Source organism: Dysidea avara, chromosome 1 (genome assembly GCF_963678975.1).
Source record: "Dysidea avara chromosome 1, odDysAvar1.4, whole genome shotgun sequence".
In the NCBI taxonomy this organism is placed as follows: Eukaryota; Metazoa; Porifera; class Demospongiae; order Dictyoceratida; family Dysideidae; genus Dysidea; species Dysidea avara.
In genome coordinates this window covers 39,104,065-39,126,023 of record NC_089272.1, presented here as the reverse complement: position 1 = coordinate 39,126,023, position 21,959 = coordinate 39,104,065, and the positions used below count along the sequence as shown (strand labels likewise).

The 21,959-nt window shown below is 36.3% G+C and overlaps 2 long non-coding RNA genes across 2 annotated transcripts; both read left to right on the top strand.

Annotated features, from left to right (window-relative positions):
• Positions 1-1,305: 1,305 nt before the first annotated feature.
• On the top strand, positions 1,306-17,876 carry LOC136250143 (uncharacterized). The gene is made up of 4 exons (XR_010698445.1): positions 1,306-1,478; positions 2,152-2,254; positions 17,321-17,380; positions 17,679-17,876. It is a non-coding gene; the product is annotated as an uncharacterized lncRNA (long non-coding RNA).
• Positions 2,584-2,940, top strand: LOC136251750 (uncharacterized). Its single transcript, XR_010699188.1, has 3 exons — positions 2,584-2,651; positions 2,698-2,791; positions 2,842-2,940. It is a non-coding gene; the product is annotated as an uncharacterized lncRNA (long non-coding RNA).
• Positions 17,877-21,959: the final 4,083 nt, after the last annotated feature.

The following is a 21,959-nucleotide window of genomic DNA, read 5'->3' as shown; positions in this document are numbered from 1 at the left end:
TATAACTAGTTCTATGTGTACAGCTACACTGCATTAACCAATGTATATCAAGTGTCTCAAATATTTATGGAAACATCATTGTCAAACTCTACCAATGAGGCATAGTATGTATACACAGGTAGGCATAACAGTATCTAAATTTTTGTGTGATAGTCTGTGACAATTCTTAGTATAATAGTTTTATCATTGTTTAAGTAACCCTTTAATATGTCACTTCTTATTTGTCCATGTTTGCAAATTGCTGTCCAATGGTTTGCGAATTCTTGGAGCTGTTTATCAATCTATAAAACTTAAACAAGGTCCACGTTAACCTACAACACTAATCCACAGGTTCATGTGGATAGTATATACACTACCATCGCATGCAAATTTTAATACCCTATCAATCTGTAATCAGAACTAACATAAACACCAATCACCATAATGTACAGTGTAAATTATTTACTTTCACATTGGAAAAAGAATCAAACTACAAGTAATCAGTTAAACAACTTGTCAATGGTTACCCACTGGCAGTGTCATACTGTATAGCTTAAATATTTCAAGGGGGAAAGTTTTCACTGATTATGTGGTTTTTGCATGGGGTATCAGCAAAAGTTTTATCTTTGAAATATTTAAACCTCCATTATAGTCTAATAAATTATGGGAGTGTTTGCAAATCCACGAAAATTTTTTTTTTAGCGACATTACTTAACCTCGAAAACTTCGCCTCTCAAAAAATATTTAGGCTATACAGTATGACAAATGATAATGTGTAACCCAATAAACTGACTCATGACCAGCTGTGCTAATAAAGTGATCATGTTTATATTTTTAAATCTACATAGCGACATGATAATTATGTTTTGTATTAATTATTTGTAAGTCAAAAATAAAAAGATTTGGAATAAGATTTCCAAATATAGTGTGAAGATCACCTTAATTTTAATACACTGTATGTATTGTATAACTAAACTTGAAATAGAGTAAACACATAATATGATAAGAAGGCAAACCACAAATTACAAAGTATAGTGAACAAGTAGCAAAATTGATGAAACTGTTGTCAGTATGCGAATGTGGCACACTACACATTACTACGCAATTCACACCAAGAAAATGTGCAATACTGTCATTTAAATTGTTTCTTTGCTGATTATTCAGAAGTAAGATTGAGATACTCTAATATAGCAGTCGCTTACTCTAATACAGCAGTCAGGAAAGGCTGATAATAAGCTGGGTTTTTGAGCAGTAGCATAATAGGCTATTTTCAAAGCATAATTGGCTCAATCCTAACCATGCCAACCTTTAAGAAAAGCAATTAAACTTTAGCTATCCACAAAATGTGTACTATTAAAAGAATATATGCTATGAATTGTCACAATATTGCAATGTCATCAGTTTGGTCATGAACAATTAGCCATATTCTAGTGGTAGCCATAGGGACAAATCAACAATATTATGATCTTGGTTAACTGGACAAACATCACCAATGACAGGTACAAAGTCATAAGATGTTAAGTGTATGTTTTGTGTATTATTAGAACCTATTGTTTCCACCATTTGTATAGAATCTTCTGTACTTTGTGTGAAATTCATTATTCTGATGTTTTAGTGCTGATTCAACATAATCATATTGTTCAAAGGTCTTCCAGATTAAGCAGTCACCTATGTATAGTGGCCATGGTTACAAGGACCTATATGTGACCCAATCTAGGAAAGGGGGTCTTATTGCCTTTTCAAATGCATCGAGAAATGCTAGTTTTAAGTATTTAGTGTGTTGTATAGCCCAATGGTTGAAGCTATGTGTACCAAATTTTCACATGTTTTACACCAATTCTTCACCTTCCAAAGCCACCACTGTTCAAGTAGCCAGCAGCTAAGCTTCCCACCATTTTGGATAGTTTTTAAACAGAGGTTGGCTGTATCAGGCAAGCACCAAAAGGGGAGGGAGGTGGGGGCCTGGAAGGAGGGCAAGACGCTGTTTATAAAATTGAAAAGGAAGGGGTAGGGATGAATTAGGTCAAGTTATGGGTCTTTCAGGTCTCAAAACTGGCTTAAACGAAAAGAAATATACAGCATAGGCCTAACCATCTGTATAACTGAAAATTAAAGAAATGTATGTAGAAAATACCTGGACCACTATACAAGGTTGTTCATGTCTCTCTATAGTGTTTCAGCTGGCCAGTGGCATTACAAGGTGCCAGAGCATTCCCAGTGGCTGGCACATGTCTCTAGAAATCCACTGGTGAAAGGCAACCTGATCAAACCAGAGGCATGGCTGTGGTGCAAAAATGTATGTAGAGTATTGGTGTGGCTATCCATTCATGGTGAAAAGTGAACTTCACTGTTGCATGCGTAGATCGACTATTATCAACAATTTGGTCAAAAATTGTAATAGACAATTACACAAAAATGTAGATACTGTTATACCAACCTGTGTACACATACCACACCTTATTGCTATTACTGGAAATATGTCTGTGGACTAATTGTTTGTGATATGGTAACTTACTTAATTGTCTATGTTTACAAACTTTTTCCCGATGCTTGTGTGTTCTTAGAGTTGTTTAACTATATTATAAGTAAGGTCTACTTTAATGTACAACACCATTTGAATAATATGGTTCAGCGGCATCGACTCTACCTGATTAAATGGTTACAGACCCAAGGTATATTCAGTATCTTTGGAGAATGACTGTCGAGATTTCAGTTTAGATGGTGTCTTTGTGATCACATTGGTGAACTCATCCAGGAGACTGGAGGCATACAAGTCCTCGTAGTTTCTACTTATGGAAATAAAATATCAAAAGTTAGTTTATATGCAAATAAACTTATTTATATTATTTTATATTGGTACAGAGAGTAAATTGAAGACAAAAGAGGAACTCTAGATCTGTAAAGACAGTTAGAATTCCGGTAGACTCTGACAATGGTATTGTCAGTAGTCAGGTAACTAAGAACTTTATAGCAGTCAAAGTTTAAAGTTCTTAGTTACCTGATCACTAGATAACAGCGGAAGATTTTGAAAGTCTAGCAATGAACGTGAGTTCTACGTATCCAGTAAAAACAGTTTGTGTCATGAGATATCACAGCAGTGATTGTGTAGCTTCGGGGAACGATATACATGTACAAGATACTACACGGCAGCCGCTGGTGATTGTGGTGCCGGATGAGAAAACAAGTTACAACTGCCGTGTATTGGCATGGGACAGCGTGGATCAATTATCATACATTTAATATATAGACATACATACTTTGAGCAGGCTGTAGGACCAGGTGTCCTACAGACCTTCAGCACTTGTGCTGTAAAGCATTAATAAATAAATAAATAATAAATACATGTGTAAGTTGAAATATTTCTTTCCCAGTGAAGGAGGCTTTACAATGGCATCCAGTAATGACAAAGCGGAAGAAGTAAACAGTCGACCACAATCTTGAATGGCTTCCTTCAGGTAAATCTGGAATGTTACACTGTATGTTCTATGTTGGTTTCACCATTGGTCCACTGTATATTACTACACTTAAATGGTGCCTATGCAGCATTGATAGAGCTATGATCATCGTCAAGGGAATTTGTGTTTGCTGAAAATCTTGGATTAGGTATGCACAAATTTGGAGTGTTATATGTTGTTTTTCATATGATAAAGCAGGCGTAAATAACTACCTGTGATGTGCTTATGGGGTTATCAGTCATCAATTTGTCATCTGATAATATCTAATGTTGAACTGGCCTACTCCAAGAGTCGCCTTAAATGTGGCACCCTCAAGTGATTTAGTTCAGTAACTGGTAATTCTAGCCAGTACTGGGGTGGTGGCAAGGGCATGCAGTCCATCTAAGAAATCCATCACCCTGCTACAGGTAAAGTTTGACCCAGATCATGTCTCAGTTGTGATGAAGTTCATTTTCACAGGGTCATCCTTCTATAGCATGTTACGTATTGTGCTCCATTTCTTCTATGCTCAGTGTCAGCAACTGCACACTGGTCCATTGCCTAATATACGTATAGTACAATACATGAATAATGGACATTGGACAAGACGGTATGCATGAAGATCGAGGGGTCACTAACTCACGAAAAAGCGGTACGGATTTCAAAATCTTGAACAAATTTCTCAAGATTTTACGGGTTTCAAAATATTTCACAAAATCGAACGAGGACTGCAAAATCTGATTTTAAATTACAGGTTGGTGTAGAGTGATAAGTTCTGAAATCACCAAAAAATAGTGGGAGAAAGAAACAAAAGTTCAGCAGGCATGTAAGAGCAAAGCCTCACGAAATTGAGAAGAATCGCGAAGCCATATAAAACCAGGAGTAAAGCCTAGGCATACTGAACTATTAAATGAAACCCTACAAAACCAGGAGCAACTCGCAGCTGAAGCCCTATAAACCAGGAAACAAGGCCAATCATTCAGAGGAAATCCCGTGCGAAACCCCACAAAACCAGGAGCATCTCAGCGTATGTTTAAGTTGCTTTTGTAGTTGGTGTGTTGCTAAGTTTATGAAGTTTTGCTAAGTTTGTAGTTTGTTAAGTAAATCCGAAGCGGAGCGGTACATCGGATTTCATTCTCACTTTTGTGCAGGAGCAGTTTGCATGGATTCCCCTGGTTTTGTTTGGCTTCTTTCCCACAGCTCCTGGTTTTGTTTGGCTTCCACAACTCTCCTAATATAAATCCGAAAAGGAGCGGAACATCGGATTTTATTCTTACTTTTGAACAGTTTGCATGGATTCTCTCCTGGTTTGTTGGATTCTCTCCTGGTTTGTTGGCTTCTTTCCCACAACTCCTGGTTTTGTTTGGCTTCCACAACTCGCTTAATACAAATCCGAAACGGAGCGGAACATCGGATTTCATTCTTAATTTGATTCTCTCCTGGTTTTGTATGGCTTCTTTCTCACAGCTCCTGGTTTTGTTTGCCTTCCACAACTCGCTTAATACAAATCGGAGGCGGAGCGGAACATCGGATTTCATTCTTACGTTTGTGCAGGAGCAGTCTGCATGGATTCTCCAGGTTTTGTGTGGCTTCTTTCCCACAGCTCCTGGTTTTGTTTGGCTTCCACAACTCGCTTAATACAAATTCGAAACGGAGCGGAACATCGGATCAGTTTTATCGATATACTTTTGAACAGTTTGCATGGATTCTCTCCTGGTTTTGTTTGGCTTCCACAACTCGCTTAATATAAATCCGAAACGGAGCGGAACATCGGATTTCATTCTCTCCTGGTTTTGTGCGGCTTCTTTCCCACAGCTCCTGGTTTTGTGCGGCTTCCACAACTTGATTATACAAATCCGAAGCGGAGCGGAACATCGGATTTCATTCTTACTTTTGTGCAGGAGGAGTTGAGTGTAAGCTACGGTACCAGAACGAGTATAGAATCAGAATCACGATAACAACATAAGATTTCGTATTTCAGGCAGGATTTTACTGAAGGTGTACGACATTTCGAAGCAGTTGGTGACCCCTCGATGAAGATAATGCACATATTTTGTATGATTTGACATACATAATTTTGCAGGTGAAACTATTATGCTATGCTATCTGCAACAGTGGAAATTAGCAACTAAGGATTGAGCTCAACTCTAGGGTTAGGTAATGAAAGATCATTATGTTGTTGCTGTATTTAAATGCTCCTCAACCATTGCAGGCAATGAGTAAGGGTTGCCTAACTGAACAAGCCATAATAATTATTTTGATGCACGTATAGCTATTTTTGCTGTGGACAACAGCATGCAGCCACCTTCGCGAGTCCGCGATGAAGGAAAGATTGAACTTACTTAACATTTAAAGAATGTTTTAATAGTGTATAGTGTTGTACCATCAGTTGACCTCTATGCTAAAATTAGCAATAATCGTTATAACCTTATTTGGCGATCTATGAAGTGTAGCACTACACGACTACAGACGTCGCACGATACGAGCCTTCGTCTAAAGGGGTGGTACCATTACGACAGATACGCCGTTAGACGAACGATATAGACGTTCGCGTATCCATCTCCTCTCGTTAAAAAAGACGAGGCTTGATACGTATATACGCGCCGCGTATCAGGCTAGCTGAAATGCTGTACAGTAATATAAAAGTTATCTTGAAATGCTGCTACTCAGAGAACTTCTCTTAATTATAAAGATAACAATAATATCAGTTTTAGCTACAAACTTTATACTTGGGTTGAGCCTTTTCTAGATCAAACTATAAATGTGACAGATCACACACTGCCACTGTATAAGATACATTTAACTCTACTTGTATTGTATTTGAACATACGGTACGTATATAAGTAATCCTGATAATGATGTTTGTCAAAATATTATGATGAAAGTACACCTTAAATTCCAACTTTCCAAAGGACTGAGATGCCATACAATAACTTATGGTATGAATCAGAAATTCCATGCAACTTTAAGTTTCCCTCCCTGGTGAAAATAAAAGAAAACTCTTTGAAAGTAGTTGCAACATACGTAGATTCACAGGGGCGGATCCAGGGGGGGGGGGGGGGGGGCTTTGGGGGCTGAAGCCCCCCCCCCCTTCATATTTAGGCTTTACTTGATCAATATGCTGAGTATTATAATGAAATTTTGTCTTAGCATAATTATATGATCACTAATAATACAAATACTCATAAAATTACCTTATAAACATCTTTCCAAGGTATTATCAGTGGATTTATGCTAAAGTTTATGTAACAAGGACCCAGATCAGCATTGGAGGTGTACAAGATCGAGATACTCTAATAGAGCAGTCAGCTAACTACTCTAATAGAACATTCACTGGAAACATGTAGTTGGTTCTGTTATGGAATTTTTCCAAATCTGCCAGCACCTATATATACAATGAAGTGCATTGGTCTGTTTAAAGGGCTTCTTTCATCTACTAGTGTAGTTAATATGTATGGCAATACTTACTTCAAGTGCACAATTTCCATTGAAAATGCTCTCAGATTCAATCTTGTATTGTTCAAATTTCAAAATTTTCCACTTTCAACATTCTTAATAATTCTAACATGCACCTATTCAGTATTGTGCAATTGTGAGAGGGGTGCATCATGTACTTGGTTGTTTGTACCTACCAAACTTTTCCATTCGCAAAATGCTTTACAGAGCCATACCTATAATCTAAAGGCAGTATATAAAATATCTGCAGGCAGAAAATATTATGAATTTTATGTGGAAATGTCTCCAAATTGCAGTATTTTAGCATCTATTTTCAAAATTTTCCTGGGGGGGCATGCCCCTAGACCCCCCCTAGTTCCAGCATGCAAGCTTTGTACACCTCTACCCAACCTTGAGTTAGCCCCCCCCTTTTACAAATCCTAGATCCGCCCCTGATTCAGTAATATCACACTGGCTGTGATTTCATCTTGTATAATGATATTAGCATCAATTTAGGCTAATAGAAAATATATCCTACAACTTCTGGAGGGTGCTTCCTAGACCCCTTGAAATTTAACTTTGAATTCAAACTATAATACTGCAGCTCTAGTTATGTTGTGCAGGGCTACCAAGAGGGAGGGAGGACTGGAGACTACACCCTGGCCCTCCAGGCTGTTTCCCCCCAAACCCTGTTTAACTATTACTTGACTTTCAAGTCACTTGTAGCATCACTTGTAAATTATCCTACAACTTCTGGGGGTTGCACCCTCAGACCCTGCAGCTGCATTGGTAAGTTGTTCATCTTCTTACCTGTATTAAAAATACCATTGCTATTATATCCTGGACAGCTGTTAGTTGCTTACTAGCTGTCTACTTATCCAATACACACCAACATAGTTGTAATCTCTGTATTGTTAGAGTCTGAGGGCATGCTCCCTTAGGAAAAATAATTGCTAATGCAGATCAACCTAATCTAAAGGGAGATTATACTTGTCTACCACACTTTGACTACTTAGAGTGTACTGGATAAAGGCTTGCACCTCTACATCCTAAATAAATTACTCCATTTAGCAGAGCTAAGTACTAATACATTACACAAAATCAAATAAACTGTAGAGTCTGTCCAGCAGCATATTGAATTTTATATAGGGAGAATCAACAGTTAGATTGTGCAGTGAATTCCAGTAATTAATTAGCTACTTTGCTACTACAACAATTAGATTTTGTGCAGTGGCAGATCCAAAGGTGGGGGGCACAGAGAAATAAAAAACAACAACACCCAATCTAGCGAGTTTGGTAGACCACAAGGTAACCATGCTGTACATTGGACTCTCAATCTATATGGGCTGGGGTTAGTCTTGCTAGCCAGACCACTACCTTTTCTTTTTTTTATGTGTAGTTTCTCGCCCATGCACAAAAGAAAAAGTAGTGTTCTGGCTATGCAAGACTAGGCTGGGGTGGGTGTCTGATGAACTGTAGGGTACCAGGCCCACCCAGGTTTTAACACTATTCTTAAATATAATAGATTGATTATTATAATGTTAATTTCCTGGTGACTGGTTAGCAAGTTTTTGCAATGATATAACTGGCTAAACAACATTTTGGAACTCTAGAAGTTTTATTTAATGTACTATGTTAGTACAATGAGGAAATGTTAATGAGAGAAAAGGTTTGCTATTTTGTAGAATCAGTTAAATTTGTCAATTTTTACTTCATTTGACATTTATAGGTGTAACTAAAAGTGTAACCTATAAATAAATTGTTCACTGGCACTTAATATTGATAATGGTGTCTTTTAACCCTGTCATCACCAGTAATAATGTTACTGTTATGGTAGTATAGTCAAACGTATTTGCATTTAACCTTCTCACAGGTCCCTAGCATTCACAGAGATGCATACTTGTTATTGGGGGCAGTCTCTACTGGCTTGTTGCAGTATGTTCCATGTTGTCTTCTGTGTCAGCTTCTGTGTTGTTTTCTCCTGATTAGCTTCTGTGGTGTTTTCCTGATTATCAGTGTTAGTTTCTGTGTTGCCTTTTACGTTATAATTAGCTTCTGTGTTGTCTTCTGTTGTGTCCGTGTTGGTGGTGGTGGTTGAGTTCTCTAGATTGCCTGGGGGATGGGGCTTATTTTTAGCATGTCTTCCATATCTATGTCAGAGTATTGGTAATCTTGGGGCAGGCTTTCCATTATGATGTCATAGTATGATTCCTCACAGGAGGAGATATCCCACTCTGTGTCTGTCATTCTACATTGTGTGCGTGTGTGTATAGTGTGTGCATGTGTGGGGAAAAGAGAACAGAGGCCTAGGGAGTATTTGGTGCTGTGTCTGATATTCTACATGTGTGTGTAGTGAGTATATATAGGGGTAGGGAAGAGAAATAGTTCTCAAAGTGAATAGAGTTTGCTGACAGTGTCAATTGTCCACTGCACAGTTGGTACTTTGTTACGACATGCATGTTTCGCTGTGAGTGCTCATCAGGTAACTCTAATACCAAATAGGTATAACTAACCCAGCATTGTGGGCTGTTGGTAATTCACTTGTAGCAATGGCAGATGCCTAACAAAAAATGGGTGTTTCTCTTGGTTTGTGAGAGATAAATGTCATAGAGTATTTTATTTTTTAGGATTAAAAAGTGTTCAGTGCTGTTTAAGAAAGGGGAAAGTGTTTTTTTTGTTCATAAAAGGGCTCAGTGAAGACAGGTAAGCTTGTATGTGTGGTATCAGTATGGTTCTAACTGTTGTTTTTTACCTCAGGTTAGAGTCCTACAAGTCCAGAGAACTCAGTTAAATTTGTCAACGTAGTGTATTTTTATTATCAGTATACTTCTGAATCAATTTCTATAGCATCAGAAATTCCCTTTCTTTGAAAACCCAACATTGCATATGAACTGTCAACCACGAAATGATGATCTGACTTACAGAATGCTGTATAAGTATATACATACAGTAATCAAAGCAAAATCTAATAGTTCTATTTCTACAAACTCAGTGTACAAGATAACATAGTTCAAAGTAGCTACTAAATATGCAAAGTGTGTATGCATGATTATTAGTGTCATTGTTATTGATCACACTGTATACATCAGTCTTTTATCTGATCCATCACCTCCAGGAAAGAATCCCGGTAGTGAGTAAAATCATCACTTGTGTTTGAAGGACTGTTACATATAAACAACAACATAATACACACTGGAAACTGACTACTATTGTTTATAGTATAATTGTAACATATAGGTAAGCCATATAGTAACATTATAAACAATAAACACATACTACCTCATGATCATGTGTGATGTAGTTATAATACAGTACTTGATAAAACAATTATATAGTACAGAACACTACATGATTACTGTACATTTTACAAAAGAAAGTTCTTAAGGGTAATCTGAGTATTATTGACAAGTTTGGTTAACAAAAGTAATGTTTAACTACTGCTGATGTAATTACTGGGAATGTCATAAAAATTAATACCGAGAATTCAATACTAACGTATAACTTGATGTCTCCAAAAATAAATTCTTAACATTTAAGCCAACCAGATCAGCTACATTACATCACTGTAGATGATGTAATTGTATACATTATAAGTAAAGTTAAATTTGTGTGATCATGAATAGCTGACATTGACAACTATAGCCATAGTGTATACTTACATTTCACAGATAGTAGCATTCTTCCTCATATTATCATCAATGATTATTCCAATATCACCCATCGGTACCTCATTATTATCATTGCAGGTAGAAACTGGCTCATGATCAGTCTTAAAATGTGCAGTTATCTTTGTAGTAATAGTCTTGATGGTCTCTTTGTGTACTATCAGTTCCAGAGCAATGAAGAAGATCAATGGTAGAGTCATTACAGTGATAATAGTAGCTGTTGATAATTGTTGATTAACATTGTCAGCAAGTGGTATCAGTGTAGCCAGGACCACTAATTGTAAAATCAACCCATCAAAGATGTTCAGGATCTTGTGTTGATAAGGTTTTAATACTATCACCACTACAGCCAAAACACCACTAGAAAAGATCAGCAAAAACTGGGAGAGATCATTGTTGGATGGAATTGCAATGATTATCACAATAATAACAAGTCGACAAATCATGTAATAAGCTGCAAAGCAACGATACTTGTCTTTGTAACATCCTTGAAACTGATCCAGTAATGGCTTTATTCTGGTAAAAGTGATCTTCTTGTTAAGGAATGGTTCTAGGAGGAGCACAAGTGGTAGACCAATCACAATCACTAGTGTACATAACACTGCTACAATAAAATATGGTAGATGACGACCACGACAGTACTCTATTTCAGGTGATAGGTAAGTGTAAACCTTATCCACATTATCAAATGTCAGTAATCTCAACAAAAGTAATGAAGTTGTGGCCACAGAAGTGTAAGACAACAGCAGGAGGAAACAAACAGTGCGGATAATTCCTCTACTAATGAATGATGAAAATTTATGAGATATTTTTGCTGATTGACAGATTATTACTATTATAACTGAGACAGCTAGTGGATGTGTATAATGAATGAATTGTTGGTCAATTCCACTCATGTTCTTTACTAAGCAAAGTTGTCCTAGAAATTGTGGAGTGATTTTCACAAGACTGGACAAAGTGGTAACAGTTGTAAACAATACTTTTGATTGGTATAAATTTTGGCTCAGTAAAATATCCAGCATACTGTAATAGTATGTAATAGCATACAAATAACCAATCCCAACATGATAGTATGTCATGATGAACACTAGTACAACTATGACTATCCAGTATATCACTGATAATGTGACTACCATTACTGTCTGTCCAGTTGTACATTTGTCACCACTTACACATTCTACAGAATCAAATGAGAGAGTATAGCCTTCTTCACAACTACCACAAGCAGTACCAGATCTGTGTGAACTACACTGATTCATTCTCACTGGTGAGAGTTCATAAAATCCATTAGTGGCTTCACAACAAGTAAAGTCACAGTAATTGTTTGAACAAACTGTCACTGTTGATTTATCATTGACTACTCCAAACCAATAACCTCTCCTGATATGTGATGTAATATCAGAACAAGTTATGATATCATCATCATAGTAGCATACACATTTTTTTGTTGTGCTATCATAATAGAAACCAGGGTGACAGGGTGATAGTTCAATTATCAGTTCTATTGAAATTGTTTTCAACCCAGATTGACTACCAGCATTGAAAGTAAGACTCATTGTAAAGTTTGCTGTATTAGAAATTTTAGATCCTTCTACATTGATTCCTTGTAACCCATTATCACATGATATTAACACACTATTTGATCCATTAATGGTGTGATCTTCATCATTACTATCCACCATAAATTGTGTTTCAACAGCAGGTTGATCATAATAGTCCCGTACACAGGCATCAATGATAATTTCTTGACCAAGCATTATGTTGTTTATATAATATGTCCCACAATTAATGACATTGTCATCATCAATACACACAGCCGGGTCACCTAATACTAGTTTACTAGGAGGAGTGTAAATGTGTCCAGCAAGAGAACCATTTTCTAAAGTTTCTTTGTTAACACCAACAATGGTCCTGTTCAAGCAAACCTCATCACAAGATGTTGGTATATCTAGGTAAACAGAGTCTCCGATTAGTGCTCTGTTGTTGGTAAAGATAATTCCTGCAGTATTCAGTCTTAGCTTACTGAGCCCTTCATGATTTACTTCACTGTATAAAGCTCCACCATATTGATTAGCCATATTGTGATCAAATTTAATAGAAGAACCCTGATTGAATATTGCTTTGACGTCATCACTAATATGCATAGCTCCTCCTTTCCCTATAGCTCTGTTATCATTCAACATCACCACACAATTATTTGCAAATTTCACGACAGACTGTGAGACACAAACAGCTCCACCATTTTCAGCAGTATTACTGGTAAATGTCACTAGAATGTTTCCTTCTAGTGTAACATCAGAGTGATGATCACAATACATTGCTCCACCATACTGCATAGCACTATTTTTATCAAACATAACTTCAGAGTGTTGTCTTATTGTAACATTACAATGGCCATAAATATATAATGCTCCACCACCACTTTCTGCCATATTGTGATAAAGCACAACTGTGGTGTTTCCTTCAAAGCTGACACTGGTATTATCATGTGCATATACAGCTCCACCATATTGCCTGGCTAGGTTGTTGTTAAAATATATTGTGGATCCTCCTGTAAACAAGATATTAGAGTTATCAAGTGAAGAAATGGCACCTCCACTAAGTGAAGCTGTATTGTTGCAAATGTCAACAACAACATCATCTTTGATTGTTAGACTTGACCATGTAGAAAGGTATACAACTGCACCTTGTAATGCTGTATTAGCATTATAAGTTACATTAGAACTTTCTAGAAATATTATAGAACTCTTGTCCAGTAAATATATAGCTCCACCTTGTTGCATTGCTGTATTGCTTGTGAACGCTACAGAACAAGTTTCACTGAATGTTATCCTAGTATTGATAACAGAAGATATAGCTCCACCATGTTGCCTGGCTAGGTTGTTGTTAAAATATGTTGTGGATCCTCCTGTAAACCAGATATAATAGTTATTAAGTGATGAAATGGCACCTCCACTAAGTGAAGCTGTATTATTGCAAAAGTGAACAATAGCAATATCTGTAAATATGATATCAGAAAAAGAAGATAAATATACAGCTCCTCCTTCAATGGCTTCGTTATGAATGAACGTCACATTGGTACTGCTTTGAAATATTTCTTGTTGATATTTACCTTCAAAGCAAACTGCTCCACCTTGCTTTGCAGTGTTGTTGGAAAATATCACTGTTGAGTTCCCACTAAAGTTGGCATTTTTCAATAATAATGATTCAGTATACCACCATAATGCTCCTCCTTTATTTGTGGCACTATTGTTAATAAATTTTACTGCACAGTATTCGGTGAATGATATAAAAGAAATATCATAATGTCTAAAATTATTGTTTGATTGTAGTCCTATAGCTCCTCCATTAGTGGCATGACTTCTGCTAAATATCACTGTTGAATTTCCTTGAAATGTGATGGGAGAATTATATGCATATACTGCTCCTCCGTCACTTGCATGATTGTTAATAAATGTCACTGTTGAGCCAACATTAAATGTGATGGGAGAATTAAATGTATATACTGCTCCTCCATGATAATATTCAGCATTATTATTACTAAATGTCACTATTGAGCTGCCATGAAATGTGATGGGAGAATAATTACGTGTATATACTGCTCCTCCATAATATTCAGCATTATTATTACTAAATGTCACTATTGAGCTGCCATGAAATGTGATGGGAGAATAATTATGTGTATATACTGCTCCTCCATAATATTCAGCATTATTATTAATAAATGTCACTGTTGAGCTGCCATGAAATGTGATGGGAGAATCATTAAGTATATATACTGCTCCTCCATCATATTCAGCATTATTATTACTAAATGTCACTGTTGAGCTGCCTTGAAATGTGATGGGAGAATAATTACGTGTATATACTGCTCCTCCATAATATTCAGCATTATTATTACTAAATGTCACTGTTGAGCTGCCATGAAATGTGATGGGAGAATCATTAAGTATATATACTGCTCCTCCTCCATATTCAGCATTATTATTACTAAATGTCACTGTTGAGCTGCCCTTGGTGTAGATAATTGATCCTTCAGCATACATTGCTCCTCCCACGGCCTGTCCTCCCACAACATGATTATCATTAAATGTTACTATTGACTGATCTTGAAATATGATAAGTGAGTCTTTAGAAAATACTGCTCCACCTGAACCTCTTGACAGTACAGCTGTTTCTGAGCCTGCTGAGTTCCTTGTAAACTTTGCTATTGCATTCATTGTGAAGATCATCTTGGAATTAGCTTCTTGATAGATGGCTCCACCATTAGTGTTAACTAAATTATTATAGAAGCTCACAGTACACTTGTCATCAAATTTGATAATAGAGTTACTGCTATAAATACCTCCACCAACAGTGGCTTTATTATCCTTGAATGATACACTGTTATTGAGAATTAGACTGGTGTGTGAAATGTAAATGGGTACTCCTTGGTTTTGGGTAAATGTAGAATTTTGTAGTAAAGAAATATGGCCATTAACTTTATTATTTGAATTATCAATGTAAACAACACTTTCAGCTGGTCCATTAGAAGTGAAATTACAATTGTTAATTACCAACTGTACCTGAGCACTCTGTTCAGGACTAGATGTATAGTAAATAGCTGCTCCATGACCTTTGTGGTATTTGTTATGTGTGAACTGACAATTGTTAATGTACACATTTCCTAACATGTTTGACAGTACAACAGCTTGTCCAGTTGAGTTGTAGAAAGAGGAATCTTTAATAAATATGTTGGATGAATTGTAAAACTTCACTCCGGAGTAAGCTGATAGTTTGGTAGATCCACACCTCTTCCAATTGACACCTTCAGTAGTGATATTATTACAGGATATAAACTTTACTGATCCAATATCGTTACAGTTCACAGTGGGATTTCCTTGTCCAATGATTGTAATATTGTTGAGACCTTCAATTGTCACAATTGAAGACAACACAGCATCAGTTGATATATTGATAATGGTGTTACTAGTAGTGACATTATTCAGTACATCATCAATTGAATGCACCCCTATAAAAAATATTATAGTTTCAATATTACAACAAGGAATTTCATCCTCATCACTACCTGAACCACTAACATCATCTTTAACTCCTTTAACTCCATCAACATTCCAAATAAGCAATACCAGTAGAAATATTAATCTTATCATTCTCACAACAGCAAAATGATACTAGAACTGTTAGTTAAACAGACTTGAAGTATTTTATAGGCACAGAAGTACAGGATGTAATGATGTAATGATAACTGCTCAAACATTACAACACAATTGTATGATGTCATAAGACATTCCAATACCAGTACCCATACAGGGTGTATGGCTAAAGCAAGTCTTTTCAAGTGCAACTGAAATACACACAACAACAAAATAAAATAATTTTAAATTAGTTTGATTGGCTAGTTACTTCTCAATGTTTACTTTAAATACCAGTAAATCATCTGTTTCCATTCTGTACATGTCTCTTAAACAATGGAAAACATGTTACCAAGTTTTACATGTTGCACTGACAATATGTAGCATCAAATAAAGTGTAAGTGACCATACTTCTTAGTGTAATGTTATGGTATATACTGAGGGGATTCACTGGATACCAGGTAGCCATGATAACAAGCTAATAGTCAATAGTCAAACTTATCACAGAAAATGTTATGTATTTTGCAGCATTCATTACACTTTTATGGTACTTTTACTATAACAAACTTTTCAACATGTGACTTAGCGAATGCTAGTCATTGCAGTTTTTATTTATTTTATTTTATTTATTTATTTATTAATGCTTTACAGCACAAGTGCTGAAGGTCTGTAGGGCACCTGGTCCTACAGCCTGCTCAAAGACTTTAGCTACTTAAGGTGTGTTTGAAAAGTTGGAGAAAGGAGAAAAAATCCATGACTGGACCTAGGTAGCCTCGAACCTGCAGCCATCCGATTTACGCTCGAACGCTTACAGGAGTCTACCAGGTGGTCAGGATGTTTTCTCCTTGTTATTTTCATGTAATTATATCCATAGGAATTCTAGAGAGTAACTCATTATCTCTAAGTACCCCAAGTAGAACCAAATGGACTTTTAGAAATGTTCCTGTTATTAGACAAACAAGAAAGAGTATTATATTGTTATAGCAAAGTCTAATTAAAGGCATCTGTTAATGGAGCTCACATTACATCAGTGTTAGTGATTACCACATTGTTAACATTGTGTAAATTCATAATATAGGTGATAATTGTCATTACCTGGAACGAATAAAAGTGTTTATGATAGCATAATAAAGAGCAAACAACAACATCCACTAGTACAAAATCCTTAAATGATACAATGAAATCATTTCCTTCTAGGAACTATTAAACTCATAATAAGTTAACAGACTATACAATCACTCATACCACATGTTGACTTATTCATTTGTGTACACATAACACACTAGTGATCTTGTGACTGTGGGCTAATCACTAGTCTATTTGGTAATTAATGGTGAAATGATTCATCTGATGTAGCTACCTTTATATGTAACCAGATTTGCGGAAGGGGTCTTCCACACACAACCACATTACCAATTTTGATGTTCATAACTTCAGATTGGAAACAGCTACTGGCTTCAAATTTGGTCAGTAGTGAGCACCAACATAGCGTAGTAAATGGAGAAAAGTTCAGGCTTATATGTTTCTTGAACGCAATGTTATGGTCTTCCAAATGCATAGAATTGGATGTGTGTGGAAGACCCCTTTTCACAAATCCGGTCACATATGATGTTATGGGTAATAATTATTAAGAACAATTGTTACACATCACTCAATGATGTGATTTGTGTAGTGTACACCAGTAAAAGTGAAGGACATGAAGTATGGTAATATAACTACAGTTTAGTTGAAGGTAAGCATAAAGTTTGATGTTCAACTCACTGCTTGAAGGTTCTTAGTTTACTAATTTGTTAAGCTGCTTTACTGTAGTTGTATCCAGTTATACTGATAGTAAAATGTCAGTAACTTTAAGTATATGGAACATAATTGTTTTACTAAATTTTAAACTCTCAGTAAACATCAGTGAATGCAAGTTTACTGAAAAGCTACTAAAATTCCTAACAATTAACTGTTCCATATACTGTGGATATACCACTCTAGTAAACTAAGAAACTTCAGCAGTGACTATTGTACAGGGTATTGTTCTTTAGAACAGCAAGTTCTGCAAGAGCTGGAGGAATGGAAGAACACTTTTGAATTCAAATCAGCTAACATGTTGCTTACAAGGACACTTTAGATCATGAACAATAATAACTCATAGTGAGTTTATAGTTTCTTATTATACTGTAGATCAAATGAAGGTAATCAAATTCTGGCACCGTTACCTTATAATGGATCTAACAGTTATTCATAAAAGTCAGTTTTTATGTACAAAAAAGTGTTAACATATATTAGCCAGCTAACACGAGGAAGTAGTTGATGACTGGCTTAGACACAGTAGGGTAGCTGTATCATAATCCAAGGTAGAAAGAAAACATTGATTGTGAATTAGAACTTGTTATAAAGCAGTGCCTATATGGCTTCAAAGTACAAGCATAATATGCAGGAGTCACTACATGCAATACAATAAAGTGATAGTGGCTACCAGTATAATTTTTATGAACTAGTAGAGATATAAATTTGCAGTAGAAATTAGTTCACAGTAGAAGTTCCATTACTCATGAATTTATTTAAATTCCAATCATTTCTTACACTTCTGTAATTAGGGTAGTATGGTGTATTGTTTCTTTTGATGTCTTGAACTAATTCAGTCTAGTGATCTTGACTATCACATAATTATAATTAAGCGCACTTTATAGCCTCAAACTATGTAAGCAGCTAGACTATAGCATCTGTGGTTAGTACTGGTTGCCATGTTTCAAAGTAGCACTCTCTTGTACGGTTGTACCACTGTTTGTTTACTGTCATAATGAATTTTAATAAATTTGCATAGATCAACAAGTTTCAAAAAATTGGTCACATAAAGAAATAAGTTATGTGTCAAATGTTTAGCATACCATACTGTATTATATAATTTTTGTACATGTTGTGTGGCAACTTGTGTTTAGTTTCCTTACCAGTTTAGTGTACTAACATTCATTAAGTCAGTGGTGTAGCCACCCTGTGAGGTACTTAGATATTATGTACATTAATGTACTCTACACATTTATACCACAGCATTTGCTTGGGGTCACTTTTCATGAGTGGATTTCTAGAGATTGTGCCATGTACCAGTCTCTGAGAATACACTGCATGGTACTTGACCTACTGTACCACTGGCCAGCTGAAACACAACAAGCATTGACACCATTGCACAGTTGCCCAGATGATTTTATAATTGTGACAGGGCCTGCGAAAATAGGGCATATGGGCACAAACTACACCCAGTCATGCTACAGGTCAGACCTCAGTACTGGAGCAGAATATTTTCATTCTGTAACTTGCATCTGTGAGGTACTTAGATATTATGTACATTAAATTAAATATACACTACACATTTATACCACAGCATTTGCTTGGGGCTGCTTTTCATGAGTGGATTTCTAGAGACTCTGAGAATACACTGGTACTTTGACCCGCCACTGGCCAGCTGAAACACAACAAGCATTGACACCATTGTATGGTTGCCCAGATGATTTTACATTTATTTATTTATTTATTTCATTATGAGTGGCACGGATCCCCTCATTTAGGCTAAGTACTCTGTGTGACCTGTTCAGTGGTATTTCTCTGTTGATATACCAATTTCTAACCCACCACCTATGGTGGTGTATATAGCTAAATTGCAGAAACCATTGTGAAAAATCATAATCATATAAGTAGCTAGCTCCTGATGGATTGAAGTGGGTTGAATATTTGAATATAACATATCACTAGCTACAATAAGCAAAACTGATGTGGAGTGTATTGTAAGTTATTTCATTATCTGCAGTAATTTAGCTATAGTTTACAGACAGTTGATTATGTGGTAATATACAGCTAGGTGCTTAGTATGCTATATATATATATATATATTTACAACCATGATCAAGGGTATGCTGTTTTATTGGCTAGGTCAAGGAGGTGTTGAGGCTGCACAGTTAAAAAGATCTTATGAACACATGATCTGTGTATATTATTGTAACATCTACTAACTTCCTGAATGCCATAACAAATACTAATTGTAATCTGTAGCTACTGGGTCTTTATCTTCTAATGAACAATTACAAAGTTATACTAACACATTATTGAGTGAGTGATCTGTTAGTGTCTCACTGTTCTAAAGATTATCCACAGCATCACATGATGAGAACAGTTGCAAAGATGATAACATAAAATATTATTGTTGTGTAAATGCAGTATTCGCTAGTAAAAACCACACAATAGCTCATGACATCAGGTTTGGGTCGGGTAATGTTTTGATCTGTTAGCTAATCAGGATGTGTTTAATTGATTCCTAGAAGGTAATTTGTTATATAGCAAACACAATAATATTTGTGACTGGGCCTGCACAAATAGGGCATTTGGGCACAAACTACATCCTGTCACACAACAGGACCTATCTCAGTAGTGGAGTAAAATATTTGCATTCTGCTAAACAACGCAAATTAATTACTGAATACTTGCTTCAAATTTCATAGCCATATCTCATTAGCATGAAAGGTTATGGGCAATTATATGTTTGAAAAAGTAGGTAAATTTTATGTGCCCACATGCCATATATTCACAAGCCCAGTCACATTTATGAAATTATATTTATTTGTATTTTTATTAAGACTTGTAGTACAAGTGCTAAAGGATCTGTAGGACACCTAGTCCTGCAGCCTGTTTAAAGATGTCAAAATATTTGAAAAGGTGCGGAAAGGATAAAAATATATACATGACTGCATGTACCTGGTCAGCCTCAAACCTGCAGCCATCCAATTTACACATGATCACTGACAGGAGTCTGACAGGTAGTCAGGATGCTTTTTTCCCCTTGTCAATCTCATGTATTTGTACCCATAGGAACTCTAGAGAGTGACATAATTATTATCTCACAGTACCCCATGCAATGTGGAAACAAGTGGACGAACTTTACAGCACAAGAGCTGCAGGTCTGTAGAGCATACAGCCTGTTTAAAGATGTGGTACTAAGTATGTTTGAAAAGGTGCAGAAGGAGAAAAATTGCTGACTAGTCCTGAGAAGCCTTGAAAATGCAGCTATTTGATTTACGCTGAAATGCTTACAGGTGTTTTCCAGATGGTCAGGATTTTTCTCTTGTCAATTTTAAGGTCTCATCAATGTGTGTTTGTAATTTCTAGTTCAGTGGCTTGAAACTTCTCATGAACTACTAAAAAATCCCCAAGCACTACTGAACATAACATGTTTTAACTACTTTAGGATGAACATATTTATGGATTTTTTTCTTATCCCTAAAATGGTATCCTTATTAAGTGTATTGTTGATTTGAAACCTAGATAGATATCTTTCATGAAGTGGGAACCTGCATTCAGGAGGATAATTTTACCTACTCTAATTTTATCATAAAGTGAATTTTGCAATAATGCAGGGAGATTATTAAAGATGGAGAACAACCAGTAGCTAATTATGAATTATGTTTGTTAGTCAGCCAGTCAGTCGGACAGTCAGTCAGTCGATCAGGCCGGCAGGCAGGCAGGCAGGCAGGCAGGCAGGCAGGCAGGCAGGCAGGCAGGCAGGCAGGCAGGCAGGCAGGCAGGCAGGCAGGCAGGCAGGCAGGCAGGCAGGCAGGCAGGCAGGCAGGCAGGCAGGCAGGCAGGCAGGCAGGCAGGCAGGCAGGCAGGCATGCATGCAGGCAGTCAGTAAGTCAGTCAGTCAGTCAGTCAGTCAGTTAGTTAGTAAGTCAACAAGTCAGTCATTCAATCTGAATGCCAGTTGGTCAGTCGGTTAGTCAATTGATTGTTCAGTGAATTAGCTTTTTTTCAAAAGTGGAATAAAATTATTGTTGTGTTTAGAAAACTTGCATTCGATGAGGGCATATTGTGTCATGCTAAAGACATGCTTGGGTTTAACTACACTATTGATGTCATCATTAATTTTGTTGAGAAGGGAAGGTGAAGCTAGTTTTTGATGGGAGGAAGGATTGTGCCTGTAAGATTTGTAGGTGATACTAATAAGAGGGAGGTATAAACCACCTTCATTTTATTTGTACCTGCTACTCCCAGAATGTGTCATGACTACATAGAACAAGAGTTTCTACTATTATTAACTCTTGGTAGAAGTAACTAGTGTCTAGGTCAAGGAGATGTTGGCTTGACTAAGACTGTACAGTTTAACAGATCTTCTTATGAACACATGATCTGTGTATATTCTTGTAACATCTACTAACTTCCTGACTGTATATAGTTGGAAGCCATAGCAAGTTTATTGTACCATTATTATAAGTAACCGAACATAATGTACACTTTTAAAAAAGTTTTTACACCAAAGTGTCTTCTATTGGTTTTATAGT